This window comes from Pseudophryne corroboree, chromosome 3 (genome assembly GCF_028390025.1).
Source record: "Pseudophryne corroboree isolate aPseCor3 chromosome 3, aPseCor3.hap2, whole genome shotgun sequence".
Classification (NCBI taxonomy): domain Eukaryota; kingdom Metazoa; phylum Chordata; class Amphibia; order Anura; family Myobatrachidae; genus Pseudophryne; species Pseudophryne corroboree.
In genome coordinates, this window is record NC_086446.1 from 763,878,272 (window position 1) to 763,896,751 (window position 18,480).

The 18,480-nt window shown below is 46.8% G+C and overlaps 1 protein-coding gene across 5 annotated transcripts in view; it reads right to left on the reverse strand.

Moving 5' to 3' along the window:
• LOC135056801 (early activation antigen CD69-like) overlaps nucleotides 1–18,480 on the reverse strand; it is a 207,968-nt gene that overhangs the window by 51,034 nt on the left and 138,454 nt on the right. The gene's annotated exons all lie outside the window — the stretch shown is intronic.

Genomic DNA, 18,480 nt, shown 5'->3' on the forward strand with positions numbered 1-18,480 from the left:
GACACTTTTTTGGCTTCTGAGGAAATCTGAAGTGGAAATTCCGAACCAATGTAGGAGCATGGACATCTGAAGCATTGGTCCAGGAACGTTCCTCAGGGCCATAGCCCTTCCAATCAATCAGATACTGAAGTTGACCATATCAAAATCGTGAGTCCACAATCTTGGCGACTTCATACTCAACTCCATGTTGAGTCTGGATTTTGGGAGCCGAAGGAAGTGCTGAATTAAATCGATTCAGGATCAACGGTTTCAGAAGGGAAACATGAAACGTCTTGGGAACTTTCAGGAATGGAGGTAGCTGGAGTTTATAAGCCACTGGGTTGATGACTTGTTCAATTCGAAAAGGACCGATATATCGAGGAGCAAATTTCATGCTTGGAACTCTCAATCTCAAATTCTTTGTAGAAAGCCAAACACGATCACCCACTTTGAGGGCAGGAATTGCCCTATGCTTCTTATCTGCACACTTCTTGTATCTAAAAGATGCCTTGAGTAGAGCCGCTCGGACATTCTTCCAGTTATTTGAAAACTGACGAAGAGTGATATCAGCTGCTGGCACTGAAGTTGCTGGAAGCGGTTGAAATTCTGGAACTTTAGGGTGGAATCCATAGTTGGTGAAGAATGGCGTAGCAGAAGATGAAGAATGATATTGGTTGTTATGGCAAAACTCGGCCCAGGGAAGAAGTTGAACCCAGTCATCTTGGGAGGAAGATACATAAATTCAGAGGAAGGCCTCCAAGTTCTGATTCACCCTCTCAGTTTGACCACTGGTCTGGGGGTGATAAGCTGTGGAGAATTTTAATTTGACTTGGAGGGCCACACATAAACTTCGCCAAAACTTGTCCACAAACTGTACTCCTCTGTCAGAAATTATCTCCCCGGGAATACCATGTAGTCTGAAGATCTCCTGAATGAAAACTTGAGCCATCTTGGTGAACCGGTCAACTACCACCCAGATGGTATTATACTTGTTGCACATAGGAAGGTCCGTATTAAAGTCCATTGATAAATGGGTCCACGGACGATGAGGAACAGATAATGGAACCAGTTGCCCAATGGGTGACTGGCGAGATACTTTGTGTTGGGCACATTTTGGGCAGGAAGCAATAAACTCGGTAATGTCCTTGTTCAGAGTCTGCCACCAGTAAGACCTGGAGATGAATTCAAGAGTTTTCTGGATGCCCGCATGTCCGGAAAACCGGGAAGCATGTGCCCAATGCAAGAGCTTCTTCCTCAGAGCCGACTTTACAAAACTTTTCCCTGTTGGGGGCATAGAGTCCATACTTACCGTGGAGAATGCCACTGAATTAATAATAGGATGCTTGTCAGTAGACTCAGACTCATTTTCTTGCTCCCAGGAGCGGGAAAGGGCATCAGCCTTGCGATTCTGTGACCCCGGACAGAACTGGAGTTTAAAGTCGAACCTAGAAAAAAAAAGTGCTCATCTGGCTTGACAAGGGTTAAGACATTGTGCACCTTTCAAATATAGGAGATTCTTGTGGTCTGTTAGAATAGTGATGGTGTGAGAAGCTCCCTCTAGCAAGTATCTCCACTCTTCCCGAGCGAGTTTGATAGCCAACAATTCTTGATCGCCAATGGCGTAATTGCGCTCAGCGGGAGAGAACTTCCGGGAGAAGAAGCCGCAATTATGCAGATGACCATCTTTAACTCTTTGAGATAAGACCGCGCCCACTCTCACAGAAGAGTCATCCACCTCAAGAGTGAAAGGCGAGTTGGTATCTGGCTGTTTTAACACCGGAGCTGAAATGAACCTCTGTTTTAACAAATGGAAGACTTGAACAGCTTCTTTGGACCACTTGGAAGGGTTAGCACCCTTTTTGGTAAAGGCCGTGATAGGCGCCGCAATGGTGGAAAAATCTTGAATAAACTTTCTGTAATAATTGGCGAATCCTAGAAATCGCTGGACACCCTTAAGGGTTGTAGGTATTGGCCAATCTTGAATAGCACTAGTGGAATATTGGTGCAGTGGAAGTGGAACATCGATAGATTTGTAAGACGAAGTACGAACTGGAAGCTCTTTGGAACGACAGGTCTTGGAGCAGGAGGGCCCCCATGCCAGGATACAGTTCGTCCTTCAATCAATCTGGGGGTTATGCAAACGAAGCCATGGGAAGGCCTAGAACCACGGGATGAGTGACCTTTGGAATCACCAGGAAGGAAATTAATTCTGAATGAAGAACTCCTACTTTCAGATGGACAGGTAGAGTCTTAAAGGAAATTACTGCATCATAAATCTTACTACCATCCACGGCAGTCAAAGAAATGGAAGACGAAAGTCTCTCAGTGGGTAGGGACCACCGCTTGACGTATTCCTCAGACATACAGTTCCCAGCTGCTCCTGAGTCTAATAAAGCAATAATGTTCCTAGTGCGCTGATCCACTTGGAGCAATACTGGGAGGTTACAATCACTCGAAGATGAAGAGAGATTCGTTACTCCTAACCAGTTTTCTCCAAGACGAGCTAGGACTTGGAGTTGTCCCGGACGCTTGGGACAAGCATTTTTGACGTGAGATGGTGCAGCACAATATAGACAGAGGCACTTACAAAGACGTCTTCTACGCTCTGACGGAGATAGACGAGAGTGACCTATCTGCATGGGTTCGTCCTTGGGTGGAGATGGTTGACGAGGAGGAGCAGTAAAAGACTTAGGAAATGTGGATCTTCCTCGCTCAACTGCCCTTTCACGGAACCGCAGATCCACTTTAGTACAAAGAGAGATGAGCTCGTTTAACGTTGGAGGTAAGTCTCTGGTAGTAAGCTCGTCCTTGATACGTTCAGATAGGCCACCCCAGAAGGCTGTGTATAAAGCGTCATCGTTCCTTGACAGTTCTGATGCCAGAATCTGGAACTGTATTAGATACTGTCCAACAGTTCATGACCCCTGGCGTAGTCGGAGAATCTCGGAAGAGGCAGAGGTTACACCACCTGGCTCGTCGAAGATGTGCCTGAATGTTGCCACAAAGTCCGTGTAGGAGGACAGCATGGTATCCGATCTCTCCCATAAGGGTGATGCCCAGTCAAGGGTGGAGCCACTGAGAAGGGAGATAATGTAAGCAACCTTAGTGCAATCAGTTGGGAAACTGCCAGGCTGTAACTCGAAATGAATTTCGTACTGGTTGAGGAATCCCCTGCAGGCTTTTGGAGACCCCTCAAATTTCGCTGGAGTCGGTAATTGGAGACATGGAGCAGAAATGGGTATGGTGGGTGTGGTTACCACTGTAGGTACTGCAGTGGCACACTGGGCGCCCCTGAACGCGGGAGGGTGGTTTGTATCTCATCCAGTCGAGAGGAAAGGTCATGTAGACAGCGAATCCCATGGCCCAGTGCAGCCTCCAGTTGTTCAAGGTGGGCTGCATGTTCTTGCCTCGGCCTGGTCGCTTGGTCTTGATCTCCGGCCGGAGTCATTAGGTCAGTGCTTACTGTCACAACTGAGGGCTGGTGTTGACCAGGAGTGGCCTCAGTTGTAGGGGCTGGTGTGTATGTAAACCTGGGCGACAATATAGGACTTCTAGACATGCAGATAGATTTGTTCCACCAATGCCCGAAGGTGTGACCACGACAACAAAGATAAAATTAATGTATATTTATTAAGCACAGTTCAGATGGTACACGGTAGTATGTCATAAATGGGTCCACCTGTTTTCTTTAGAGTGCTCCTCCTCTTGATTAGTTCCCTCTCAGGGTGACCATGAAACAGAGGAAATGAGGACAGAATAGTGCACAAACGTTTTTTTTAATTTAACATAACAGACACAATAGAATAAAATATGGTATGATCCAATAAAAAATCCAATAAAAATTCAGACATATAATGGACACACAACTGGTGAGGGAGAATCCTAAACAGTCCTCAAAATCGCATAAGTGACCTTACCTTGAAAAAGGGTCTGGAATAGACCTGAAACGCGTTGGTGCAGTGTGAGGGACCATCCTGACGACATCTGGTGGACGTAGTTACTGGATCCAGGGAGCTGAAAACCCGGGAGGCTAACTGGAGCTATTTTAACATCTTATGCGATTTTGAGGACTTCATGAGTTCTCCTAAACGTCCGGTAATTACATCACCTTTGGCTGTTTAGGATTCTCCCCCACCAGTTGTGTGTCCATTATATGTCTGAATTTGTATTGGATTTTTTATTGGATCATTCCATATTTTATTCTATTGTGTCTGTTATGTTAAATTAAAAAAACGTTTGTGCACTATTCTGTCCTCATTTCCTCTGTTTCATGGTCACCCTGTGAGGGAACTAATCAAGAGGAGGAGCACTCTAAAGAAAACGGGTGGACCCATTTATGACATGCTGAAGATACAAGTGGTTCACAGGAATGTATACTGCTGAAGTGTTTCTTTGATATTAAATTCATATGAATTTATGTGATTTCTATATGTAGTTAGAGGAGCGCCCCATATAATTTTCACCAAATTTCTGTTTCACGATTGCTCTATTTGTGGGGGTGAGGGAGACGCCCCTACTGTGTGTATTTTTGATTGAGGCTGCACCTAATCTTTGCGCACTCACTTGATACCAGTCTTTTTTGTATTGGTACACGGCAGTAGCATTAGTCGAATATGAGGAATGATTAAAAACAGTCCACAGTTCCACAGTTCCGTGTTTTGGATTCGGACGCATTTTGGCAAAACCTCCCTTAAAATTTTTGTCGGATTCGGGTGTGTTTTGGATTCGGGTGTTGTTTTTTTTAAAAACCCTCAAAAACAGCTTAAATCATAGAATTTGGGGGTAATTTTGATCCTATAGTATTATTAACCTCAATAACCATAAATTCCACTCATTTCCAGTCTATTCTGAACACCTCACACCTCACAATATTATTTTTAGTCCTACAATTTGCACCAAGGTCACTGGATGACTAAGCTAAGTGACCCAAGTGGCCGGCACAAACACCTGGCCCATCTAGGAGTGGCACTGCAGTGTCAGACAGGATGGCACTTATAAAAAATGGCCCCAAACATCACATGATGCAAAGATAAAAAAAAGAGGTGCAAGATGGAATTGTCCTTGTGCCCTCTCACCCAGGCCCTCCCACCCACCCTTATGTTGTATAAACAGGACATGCACACTTTAACAAACCCATCCTTTCAGCCACAGGGTCTGCCACACGACTGTGGCTGAAATGACTGGTTGGTTTGGTCCCCCACCAAAAAAAAAAAGAAGCAATCAATCTCTCCTTGCTCAAACTGGCTCTACAGAGGCAAGATGTCCACCTCATCATCATCCTCCGATTCCTCACCCCTTTCACTGTGAACATACCTCTCCTCACAGAGTATTAATTCGTCCCCACTGGAATCCACCATCACAGGTCCCTGTGTACTTTCTGGAGGCAATTGCTGGTGAATGTCTCCACGGAGGAATTAATTATAATTAATTTTGATGAACATCATCTTCTCCACATTTTGTGGAAGTAACCTCGTACGCCGATCGCTGACAAGGTGACCGGCTGCACTAAACACTCTTTCGGAGTACACACTGGAGGGGGGGCAATTTAGGTAAAATAAAGCCAGTTTGTGCAAGGGCCTCCAAATTGCCTCTTTTTCCTGCCAGTATACGTACGGGTTGTCTGACGTGCCTACTTGGATGTGGTCACTCATATAATCCTCCACCATTCTTTCAATGGTGACAGAATCATATGCAGTGACAGTAGATGACATGTCAGTAATGGTTGGCAGGTCTTTCAGGCCGAATCAGATGTCAGCACTCGCTCCTGACTGCCCTGCTTCACTGCCAGCAGGTGGGCTCGGAATTCTTATCCTTTTCCTCACAGCCCCAGTTGCAGGAGAATGTGAAGGAGGAGCTGTTGACGGGTCACGTTCCGCTTAAGTTGACAATTTTCTCACCAGCAGTTCTTTGAACCTCTGCAGACTTGTGTCTGCCGGAAAGAGAGATACAACGTAGACTTTAAACGTAGGATCGAGCACGGTGGCCAAAATGTAGTGCTCTGATTTCAACAAATTGACCACCCTGTGAATCCTGGTTAAGCGAATTAAGGGCTCCATCCACAAGTCCCACATGCCTAGCGGAATTGCTCCGTTTTAGCTCCTTCTTCAATCTCTCCAGCTGCATTTGCAAAAGCCTGATGAGGGGAATGACCTGACTCAGGCTTGCAGTGTCTGAACTGACGTAATTTGTGGCAAGTTCAAAGGGTTGCAGAACCTTGCACAACGTTGAAATCATTCTCCCCTGCGCTTGAGTCAGGTGCATTCCCCCTCCTTTGCCTATATCGTAGGCAGATGTATAGGCTTGAATGGCCTTTTGATGCTTCTCCATCCTCTGAAGCATAAAGAGGGTTGAATTACACCTCGTTACCACCTCTTGCTTCAGCTGATGGAGGGGCAGGTTCAGGAGTGTTTGCTGGTGCTCCAGTTTTCGGCACACGGTGGCTGAATTCCGAAAGTGGCCTGCAATTCTTCGGGCCACCGACAGCACCTCTTGCACGCCCCTGTCATTTTTTAAAAAATTCTGCACCACCAAATTAATTGTATGTGCAAAACATGGGACGTGCTGGAATTTGCCCACATGTAACGCACGCACAATATTGGTGGCGTTGTCCGATGTCACAAATCCACAGGAGAGTCCAATTGGGGTAAGCCAATTTGTGATGATGTTCCTCAGTTTCCGTAAGAGTTTGTCAGCTGTGTGCCTCTTATGGAAAGCGGTGATACAAAGCATAGCCTGCCTAGGAATAAGTTGGCGTTTGCGAGATGTTGCTACTGGTGCCGCCGCTGCTGTTGTTGCTGCTGGAGGCAATACATCTACCCAGTGGGCTGTCAGAGTCATATAGTCCTGAGTCTGCCCTGCTCCACTTGTCCACATGTCCGTGGTTAAGTGGACATTGGGTATAACTGCATTTTTTAGGACACTGGTGACTCTTTTTCTGAGGTCTGTGTATAATTTCGGTATCGCCTGCCTAGAGAAGTAGAACCTAGATGGGATTTGGTACCAGGGACACACTACCTCAAGAAATTCTCTAAGTCCCTGTGAATTAACGGTGGATACCGGACACACGTCTAACACAAACACAGCTGCCAAGGCCTGAGTTATCTGTTTTGCAACAGGATGACTGCTGTGATATTTCATCTTCCTCGCAAAGGACTGTTGGACAGTCAATTGCTTACTGGAAGTAGTACAAGTGGTCTTCCGACTTCCCCTCTGGGATGACGATCGACTCCCAGCAGCAACAACAGCAGTGCCGGCAGCAGTAGGTGTTACACTCAAGTATCCATCGGAGGAATCCTAGTTAGGAGAGTACTCGTCAGACTTGCCAGTGACATGGCCTGCAGGACTATTGGCGTTCCTGTCTAAGGAGGAAATGGACACTGAGGGAGTTGGTGGTGTGGTTTGCAGGAGCTTGGGTACAAGATGAAGGGATTTAGTTGTCAGTGGACTGCTTCCGCTGTCACCCAGTTTGTGAACTTGTCAATGACTTCTGATGAATGTGCTCCAGGTGACGTATAAGGGAGGATGTTCCTAGGTGGTTAACGTCCTTACCCCTACTTATTACAGCTTGACACCTGTTGTCCGCATTTCTGTTAAAATGATTCCACACCGAAGAGGTGATTTTTTTGTGTAATTTGACCAGGCATGTCAATGGCCATATTCATCCCACGGACAACAGGTGTCTCCCCGGGTGCCTGACTTAAACAAACCCCCTCACCATCAGAATCCTCCTTGTCAATTTCCTCCTCAGCGCCAGCAACACCCATATCCTCATCCTGGTGTACTTCAACACTGACATCTTCAATTTGACTATCAGGAACTGGACTGTGGGTGCTCCTTCCAGCACTCGCAGCGGGCGTGCAAATGGTGGAAGGAGCCACCTCTTCCCGTCCAGTGTTGGGAAGGTCAGGCATCGCAACCGCCGACACAATTAGACTCTCCTTGGGAATTTGTGATTTAGAAGAACGCACAGTTCTTTGCTATGCTTTTGCCAGCTTAGCTCTTTTCAATTTTCTAGCGGGAGAATGAGTGCTTCCATCCTCATGTGAAGCTGAACCACTAGCCATGAACATAGGCCAGGGCCTCAGCCGTTCCTTGCCACTCCGTGTCGTAAATTGCATATTGGCAAGTTTACGCTTCTCCTCAGACGCTTTTAACTTAGATTTTTGAGTCATTTTACTGAAGTTTAGTTTTTTGGATTTTACATGCTCTCTACTATGACATTGGGCATCGGCCTTGGCAGACGACGTTAATGGCATTTCATCGTCTCTGCCATGACTGGTGGCAGCAGCTTCAGCACTAGGTGGAAGTGGATCTTGATCTTTCCCTATTTCACCCTCCACATTTTTGTTCTCCATTTTTTAATATGTGGAATTATATGCCAGTAATATTATTATATCAATAGCAATGGCCTACTGTACTGTACAACTATATACTGTTGGTCACCAAAATGCTGCACTGTACTACTATATATACTGCTCACAAAAATGCAGCACAGATATGGATACTTGAAATGACACGGAGCTGCAAGATACAGCAATGGCCTACTGTACTGTACAACTATATACTGTTGGTCACCAAAATGCTGCACTGTACAACTATATATACTGCTCACAACAATGCAGCACAGATATGGATACTTGAAGTGACACGGAGCTGCAAGATACAGCAATGGCCTACTGTACTGTACAACTATATACTGTTGGTCACAAAATGCTGCACTGTACTACTAATATACTGCTCACAACAATGCAGCACAGATATGGATAATTGAAGTGACACGGTGCTGCAAGATACAGCGATGGACTATTGTACTGTACTACTATACTGGTGGTCACCAAAATTCTGCACTGTACTACTATATATAATATATATATAGTATATACTGGTCACACAACAATGCAGCAGATATTGAACACTGATGATCAGGATACCTTCTAGAACTGTGTCTGACACGGAGCTGCAATATACAGCAATGGCCTACTGTACTGTACTACTATAATTATATACTTGTGGTCCCCACAATGCAGCACACTGAGCACAGATATGGAGCTTTTCAGGCAGAGAACGTAGATATTTGCAGCACACTGAGCACAGATATGGAGCTCTTCAGGCAGAGAACGTAGATATTTGCAGCACACTGAGCACAGATATTTGCTGCACACTGAGCACAGATATTTGCAGCACACTGAGCACAGATACGGAGCTTTTTAGGGAGAGAACGTAGGATTTTACATGCTCTCTACTATGACATTGGGCATCGGCCTTGGCAGACGACGTTAATGGCATTTCATCGTCTCTGCCATGACTAGTGGCAGCAGCTTCAGCACTAGGTGGAAGTGGATCTTGATCTTTCCCTATTTCACCCTCCACATTTTTGTTCTCCATTTTTTAATGTGTGGAATTATATGCCAGTAATATTATTATATCAATAGCAATGGCCTACTGTACTGTACAACTATATACTGTTGGTCACCAAAATGCTGCACTGTACTACTATATATACTGCTCACAAAAATGCCGCACAGATATGGATACTTGAAATGACACGGAGCTGCAAGATACAGCAATGGCCTACTGTAATGTACAACTATATACTGTCGGTTACCAAAATGCTGCACTGTACAACTATATATACTGCTCACAACAATGCAGCACAGATATGGATACTTGAAGTGACACAGAGCTGCAAGATACAGCAATGGACTACTTTACTGTACAACTATATACTGTTGGTCACAAAATGCTGCACTGTACTACTAATATGCTGCTCACAACAATGCTGCACAGATATGGATAATTGAAGTGACACGGTGCTGCAAGATACAGCGATGGACTATTGTACTGTACTACTATACTGGTGGTCACCAAAATGCTGCACTGTACTACTATATATAATATATATATATAGTATATACTGGTCACACAACAATGCAGCAGATATTGAACACTGATGATCAGGATACCTTCTAGAACTGTGTCTGACACGGAGTTGCAAGATACAGCAATGGTCTACTGTACTGTACTACTATAATTATATACTTGTGGTCCCCACAATGCAGCACACTGAGCACAGATATGGAGCTTTTCAGGCAGAGAACGTAGATATTTGCAGCACACTGAGCACAGATATGGAGCTCTTCAGGCAGAGAACGTAGATATTTGCAGCACACTGAGCACAGATATTTGCAGCACACTGAGCACAGATATTTGCAGCACACTGAGCACAGATACGGAGCTTTTTATGGAGAGAACGTAGCCACGTCCTCTCCATTCAATCTCCAATGCACGAGTGAAAATGGCGGCGACACGCAGCTCTTTATATGGAATACGAATCTCGCGAGAATCCGACAGTGGGATGATGATGTTCGGCCTCGTTCCGGTTAACAGAGCAAGGCGGGAAGATCCGAGGCTGCCTCGGACCCGTGTAAAATAGGTGAAGTTTGGGTGGGTTCGGATTTCAATGAACCGAACCCGCTCATCTCTAGCAAAAAGGGGGGACTGCCTGCAGTAATGTGTAAAAACGGGGACTGCCTGCCGTAATGTGTAAAAAGGGGGGACTGCCTGCCGTAATGCGTAAAAAAGGGGGACTGCCTGCAGTAATGTGTAAAAAAGGGGTACTGCCTGCAGTAATGTGTAAAAAAGGGGGACTGCCTGCAGTAATGTGTAAAAAAGGGGGACTGCCTGCCGTAATGTGTAAAAAGGGGGACTGCTTGCCGTAATGTGTAAAAAGGGGACGCTGTCTGCCATAATGTGTAAAAAGGAGGACACTGTCTGCCGTAATGTGTAAAAAGGGGGACGCTATCTGCCGTAATGTGTAAAAAGGCGCGCCGTCTGTCGTAATGTGTAAAAAGGCACGCCGTCTGTCGTAATGTGTAAAAAGGCACGCCGTCTGCCGTAATGTATAAAAAAGGGGCTCTACCTGGTGTAGTGGTGCTATTGTGCAGCGTAATTTGAATAATGGAGAGGAGACTACTATACACCATAGTATGAATTGCCATTCTTTTGTGGCCATGCCCCTTCTCCATGAAGCCACATCCCTATATATTTTTAACTCGCCAGCGGCGCGCACTGCTCCTGTCTTGCGTAGGGGGAGCGCCAATGCCGTTTCTTGCACACAGCGCTAAAATACCTAGTTACGTCACTGCCGGCGGCAGAGACCACAGCGAGTGAGAGGCGCCACGCAGACCCGTCTGTGCACTTGAATTACAATGATTGCGGCAGAGGCCGCAACTGACAGGAGACGCCACGCAGAGCCATCCGAGCACTAGAAGCGCTGCTATGGCTGCGGAGGCCGCGGCGGCTAGAACACCATCCAGACAATTAGAGTTCCATATGACAGCATCTGCAGGCTGGTAGAGAGGAGACATGAAGTGAGACTGTCAGCAGCATGACTGAGACCCGGCCTGGAAACGCTGAGCCAGCCTCAGGAGACACCTGAAAGGTAAATAATGGTGTCCTGTAACCCGGATCGTGACACAGTATATGGGAAAAAAAGAGATGCATAGATACATAATACTTTATAGCAGTACCACCATCAGGTTCAAAACAAATGTTCCTATGGGAAACAATTAAGAGACTGTGCCTCATTTAAGCCATTAGGGCTGACGTCATCTAAATGCATTCCTTCTGGAAAAGTAATTTGTTTCGATCTCACCTCTCCTAAGCGGTAGAATATGATCACATGGCATACAGCGTAAATCTCTGAGAGTGTGCTTGTGTGAATAAAAATGCCTCGCCACTGGAGGAGTATTAGAATCCAACTTAAATATAGTCTTCTTGATTGATGAACGATACATAGATATCCGTTCTTTGAGTGAATGAATGGTTTTACCCGGATAGACTTTTTTACAGGGACATATAATCACGCATATCACAAAGCGACTGTCACAGTCTAAGTGATGACGTATATCATACAATGTTCTTTTCATGGGGACCACAAACTTATCCCCCAAGCACAAGAACTGACAATTTACACACCCATAACACTTGTGTAATGTGTACTCTATTCTTAAGTTGCAACCAAGTATTATTTTTGTTTTTAGTGGGCCCTATGTACGATTTGGTCACAATGTCCTTAATGTTCTTGCTCCTCTTGTAGCAGAACAATGAATTATCTTGACATTATGATCCAATAGTGTCATCCGACTTGGGCTATATGCTACTGTTTCAAAATAGTATTCCGAATGTGCTTTGAAGAAATAGAATATGTGGTAGAAAACACCATTCTTTCATTGCTTATGTCATGTTTACCACTTAAAAGAGTTTGATCACGTGGTAAACTTAGACAGTGGGAGATAGCATCCTAAATTTCCTGCTCAGCATATCCCCTGTCTATAAATCTCTCACCCATTTCACGTAAAGCGTGCAAAAGTTCATCAGCATCAGAGGTAATTTGCACAACTCTCAGTAGTTCAGATAGTGATAACCCACATTTTAGGTTCTGGGTGGAAACTATCTGCCATAAGTAATGTGTTTTTATCCGTCTCCTTCCTGAAGATCTTGGTAAAAAGGGTACCTGCAGTCCTGCACATACATCTAGATAATTAATTGTGGCCTCACTATAGGAGAGAGTGAACCTGATGGTGGTTTCAAGTGTATTGAGGACATCAATAAACTCAGTCAGAAGGTCGTCCCCGCCAGTCCACACCAAGAACAGGTCATCTATATGTCTAACATACAAAAATATATAAACTGCGAAAAAATAAGAATTTACTCACCGGTAATTCTATTTCTCGTAGTCCGTAGTGGATGCTGGGACTCCGTAAGGACCATGGGGAATAGCGGCTCCGCAGGAGACTGGGCACAACTAAAGAAAGCTTTAGGACTACCTGGTGTGCACTGGCTCCTCCCACTATGACCCTCCTCCAGACTTCAGTTAGGATACTGTGCCCGGAAGAGCTGACACAATAAGGAAGGATTTTGAATCCCGGGTAAGACTCATACCAGCCACACCAATCACACCGTATAACTCGTGATACAATACCCAGTTAACAGTATGATAACAACTGAGCCTCTCAACAGATGGCTCAACAATAACCCCTTAGTTAAACAATAACTATATACAAGTATTGCAGACAATCCGCACTTGGGATGGGCGCCCAGCATCCACTACGGACTACGAGAAATAGAATTACCGGTGAGTAAATTCTTATTTTCTCTGACGTCCTAAGTGGATGCTGGGACTCCGTAAGGACCATGGGGATTATACCAAAGCTCCCAAACGGGCGGGAGAGTGCGGATGACTCTGCAGCACCGAATGGGCAAACTCTAGGTCCTCCTCAGTCAGGGTGTCAAACTTGTAGAATTTAGCAAATGTGTTTGACCCCTACCAAGTAGCTGCTCGGCAAAGTTGTAGAGCCGAGACCCCTCGGGCAGCCGCCCAAGAAGAGCCCACCTTCCTCGTGGAATGGGCTTTCACTGATTTAGGATGCGGCAGTCCAGCCGCAGAATGTGCAAGCTGAATCGTACTACAGATCCAGCGAGCAATAGTCTGCTTTGAAGCAGGTGCACCCAACTTGTTGGGTGCATATAGGATAAATAGCGAGTCAGTCTTTCTGACTCCAGCTGTCCTGGAAACATAAATTTTCAGGGCCCTGACTACGTCCAACAACTTGGAAGCCTCCAAGTCTTTAGTAGCCGCAGGCACCACGATAAGTTGGTTCAGATGAAAGGCTGATACCACATTAGGGAGAAATTGGGGACGAGTCCTCAATTCTGCCCTATCCATATGGAAAATCAGATAAGGGCTTTTACATGACAAAGCCGCCAATTCCTACACACGCCTGGCCGAAGCCAAGGCCAACAACATGACCACTTTCCACGTGAGATACTTCAAGTCCACGGTTCTAAGTGGCTCAAACCAATGTGACTTTAGGAAATCCAACACCGCGTTGAGATCCCAAGGTGCCACTGGAGGCACAAAAGGGGGCTCAATATGCAGCACTCCCTTAACAAAAGTTTGAACTTCAGGTAGTGAAGCCAGTTCTCTCTGGAAGAAAATCGATAGAGCCGAAATCTGGACCTTAATGGAACCCAATTTTAGGCCCATAGTCACCCCTGACTGTAGAAAGTGCAGGAAACGGCCCAGCTGAAATTCTTCCGTTGGGGCCTTCCTGGCCTCGCACCACGCAACATATTTACGCCATATGCGGTGATAATGGTTAGCCGTTACTTCTTTCCTAGCTTTAATCAGCGTAGGAATGACTTCCTCCAGAATGCACTTTTCCTTCAGGATCCGGTGTTCAACTGCCATGCCGTCAAACGCAGCCGCGGTAAGTTTTGGAACAGACAGGGCCCCTGCTGCAGCAGGTCCTGTCTGAGTGGCAGAGGCCATGGGTCCTCTGAGATCATTTCTTGAAGTTCCGGGTACCAAGCTCTTCTTGGCCAATCCGGAACAATGAGTATAGTTCTTACTCCTCTTCTCCTTATTATCCTCAGTACCTTTGGTATGAGAGGAAGAGGAGGGAACACATAAACCGACCGGTACACCCACGGTGTCACTAGAGCGTCCACAGCTATCGCCTGCGGGTCTCTTGACCTGGCGCAATACTTTTCTAGCTTTTTGTTTAGGCGGGACGCCATCATGTCCACCTGTGGCCTTTCCCAACGGTTTACAATCATTTGGAAGACTTCTGGATGAAGTCCCCACTCTCCCGGGTGAAGGTCGTGCCTGCTGAGGAAGTCTGCTTCCCAGTTGTCCACTCCCGGAATGAACACTGCTGACAGTGCTAACACGTGATTTTCCGCCCATCTGAGAATCCTTGTGGCTTCTGCCATCGCCGTCCTGCTTCTCGTGCCGCCCTGTCGGTTTACATGGGCGACCGCCGTGATGTTGTCTGACTGGATCAGTACCGGCTGGTTTTGAAGCAGGGGTTTTGCCTGACTTAGGGCATTGTAAATGGCCCTTAGTTCCAGAAAATTTATGTGCAGGGAAGTCTCCTGACTTGACCATAGTCCTTGGAAGTTTCTTCCCTGTGTGACTGCCCCCCAGCCTCGAAGGCTGGCATCCGTGGTCACCAGGACCCAGTCCTGTATGCCGAATCTGCGGCCCTCTTGAAGATGAGCACTCTGCAGCCACCACAGCAGACACCCTTGTCCTTGGAGACAGGGTTATCAGCCGATGCATCTGAAGATGCGATCCGGACCACTTGTCCAACAGGTCCCACTGAAAGGTTCTTGCATGGAACCTGCCGAATGGAATTGCTTAGTAGGAAGCTACCATCTTTCCCAGGATCCGCGTGCAGTGATGCACCAACACCTGTTTTGGTTTTAGGAGGCCTCTGACTAGAGATGACAGCTCCTTGGCCTTCTCCTCCGGGAGAAACACTTTTTTCTGTTCTGTGTCCAGAACCATCCCCAGGAACAGTAGACGTGTCGTAGGGACCAGCTGTGACTTTGGAATATTTAGAATCCAGCCGTGCTGTTGTAGCACCTCCCGAGATAGTGCTACCCCGACCAACAACTGCTCCCTGGACCTCGCCTTTATCAGGAGATCGTCCAAGTACGGGATAATTAAAACTCCCTTCTTTCGAAGGAGTATCATCATTTCTGCCATTACCTTGGTAAAGACCCTCGGAGCCGTGGATAGACCGAACGGCAACGTCTGGAATTGGTAATGACAATCCTGTACCACAAATCTGAGGTACTCCTGGTGAGGATGGTAAATGGGGACATGCAGGTAAGCATCCTTGATGTCCAGTGATACCATGTAATCCCCCTCGTCCAGGCTTGCAATAACCGCCCTGAGCGTTTCCATCTTGAACTTGAATTTTTATTATATATGTGTTCAAGGATTTCAAATTTAAAATGGGTCTCACCGAACCGTCCGGTTTCGGTACCACAAACATTGTGGAATAGTAACCCCGTCCTTGTTGAAGTAGGGGCACCTTTACTATCACCTGTTGTGAATACAGCTTGTGAATTGCCTGTAACACTGCCTCCCTGCCTGAGGGAGTGGTTGGTAAGGCAGATTTGAGGAAACGGCGGGAAGGAGACGTCTCGATTTCCAGCTTGTACCCCTGAGATTCTACTTGAAAGATCCAGGGATCCACCCGTGAGCGAGCCCACTGATTGCTGAAATATTTGAGACGGGAACCCACCGTACCTGGCTCCGCCTGTGGAGCCCCAGCGTCATGCTGTGGACTTAGAGGAAGCGGGGGAGGACTTTTGCTCCTGGGAACTGGCTGTATGCTGCAGCTTTTTCCCCCTACCTCTGCCTCTGGGCAGAAAGGACGCGCCCTTAACCCGCTTGCCCCTATTGGGCCAAAAGGACTGTACCTGATAATACGGTGCTTTCTTTGGCTGTGAGGGAACATGGGGTAAAAATGTAGACTTCCCAGCTGTTGCTGTGGAAACGAGGTCCGAGAGACCATCCCCGAACAACTCCTCACCCTTATAAGGCAGAACTTCCATGTGCCTTTTGGAATCTGCATCTCCTGTCCACTGCCAAGTCCATAACCCTCTCCTGGCAGAAATGGACATTGCACTAATTTTAGATGCCAGCCGGCAAATATCCCTCTGTGCATCCCTCATGTATAAAAGTGCGTCTTTAATATGCTCTACGGTTAGCAATATAGTGTCCCTGTCTAGGGTATCAATATATTCCGACAGGGAATCTGACCATGCAGCTGCAGCACTGCACATCCATGCTGAAGCAATAGCTGGTCTCAGTATAACACCTGTGTGTGTATATATAGACTTCAGGATAGCCTCCTGCTTTCTATCAGCAGATTCCTTCAGGGCGGCCGTATCCGGAGACGGTAGTGCCACCTTCTTTGACAAGCGTGTGAGCGCTTTATCCACCCTAGGGGATGTTTCCCAACGTGCCCTATCCTCTGGCGGGAAAGGGTACGCCATTAGTAACCTCTTAGAAATTACCAGTTTCTTATCAGGGAAAGCCCACGCTTCTTCACACACTTCATTTAACTCCTCAGATGGAGGAAAAGCTACTGGTAGTTTTTCTCTCCAAACATAATACCCTTTTTTGTGGTACCGGGGGTAACATTTGAAATGTGCAACACATTTTTCATTGCCGTAATCATGTAACGGGTGGCTCTATTGGAATGTACACTAGTCTCATCGTCGTCGACACTGGAGTCAGTATCCGTGTCGACATCTGTGTCTGCCATCTGAGGTAGTGGGCGTTTTAGAGCCCCTGATGGCTTTTGAGATGCCTGGGCAGGCACAGGCTGAGAAGCCGGCTGTCCCATATTTGGTATGTCGTCAAACCTTTTATGCAAGGAGTCGACACTGTCGCGTAATTCCTTCCACAGCACCATCCACTCAGGTGTCGACCCCGCAGGGGGTGACATCACATTTATAGGCATCTGCTCCGCCTCCACATAAGCCTCCTCATCAAACATGTCGACACAGCCATACCGACACACCGCATACACACAGGGAATGCTCTGACAGAGGACAGGACCCCACAAAGCCCTTTGGGGAGACAGAGAGAGAGAGTATGCCAGCACACACCAGAGCGCTATATAACACAGGGATCCCACTATAAATAAGTGTTTTCCCTTATAGCTGCTTATTTTATATATACTGCGCCTAAATTTAGTGCCCCCCCTCTCTTTTTTACCCTTGTGTAGCTTGACAACTGCAGGGGAGAGCCAGGGAGCGTCCTTCCAGCGGAGCTGTGAGGGAAAAATGGCGCCAGTGTGCTGAGGGAGATGGCCCCGCCCCTTTTCCGGCGGACTTCTCCCGCTTTTTTTGGAATTCTGGCAGTGGTATTTTTACACCTATATAGCCTTCCTGACTATATATGGTGTAGATTTGCCAGCCAAGGTGTCTTATATTGCCCTCAGGGCGCCCCCCCCCCCCGAGCGCCCTGCACCCATCAGTGACCGGAGTGTGAGGTGTGCATGAGGAGCAATGGCGCACAGCTGCAGTGCTGTGCGCTACCTTGTTGAAGACTGAAGTCTGTAAGGGGGCCGGCAGCGCGGCTCCGGGAACGAACACCAAGGTCGGGTCCTGCGGTCGATCCCTCTGGAGCTAATGGTGTCCAGTAGCCTAGGAAGCCCAAACTACCACCAGTTAGGTAGGTTCGCTTCTTCTCCCCTTAGTCCCTCGCTGCAGTGAGTCTGTTGCCAGCAGGTCTCACTGTAAAATAAAAAACCTAAATATACTTTCTTTCTAGGAGCTCAGGAGAGCCCCTAGTGTGCATCCAGCTCAGCCAGGCACAAGATTCTAACTGAAGTCTGGAGGAGGGTCATAGTGGGAGGAGCCAGTGCACACCAGTAGTCTAAAGCTTTCTTTATAGTTGTGCCCAGTCTCCTGCGGAGCCGCTATTCCCCATGGTCCTTACGGAGTCCCAGCATCCACTTAGGACGTCAGAGAAATATGGATGAGCCATAATATGTTGCTTCTCATACATATGCATGAAGAGGTTGGAATATGACGGGGCCACATTGGACCCCATCATAGTCCCCCTCAACTGTAAATAGTACGAGTTTTCAAAAAGAAATTTTTTTTTTCTGCAAAACAACTTCCAATAGCAAC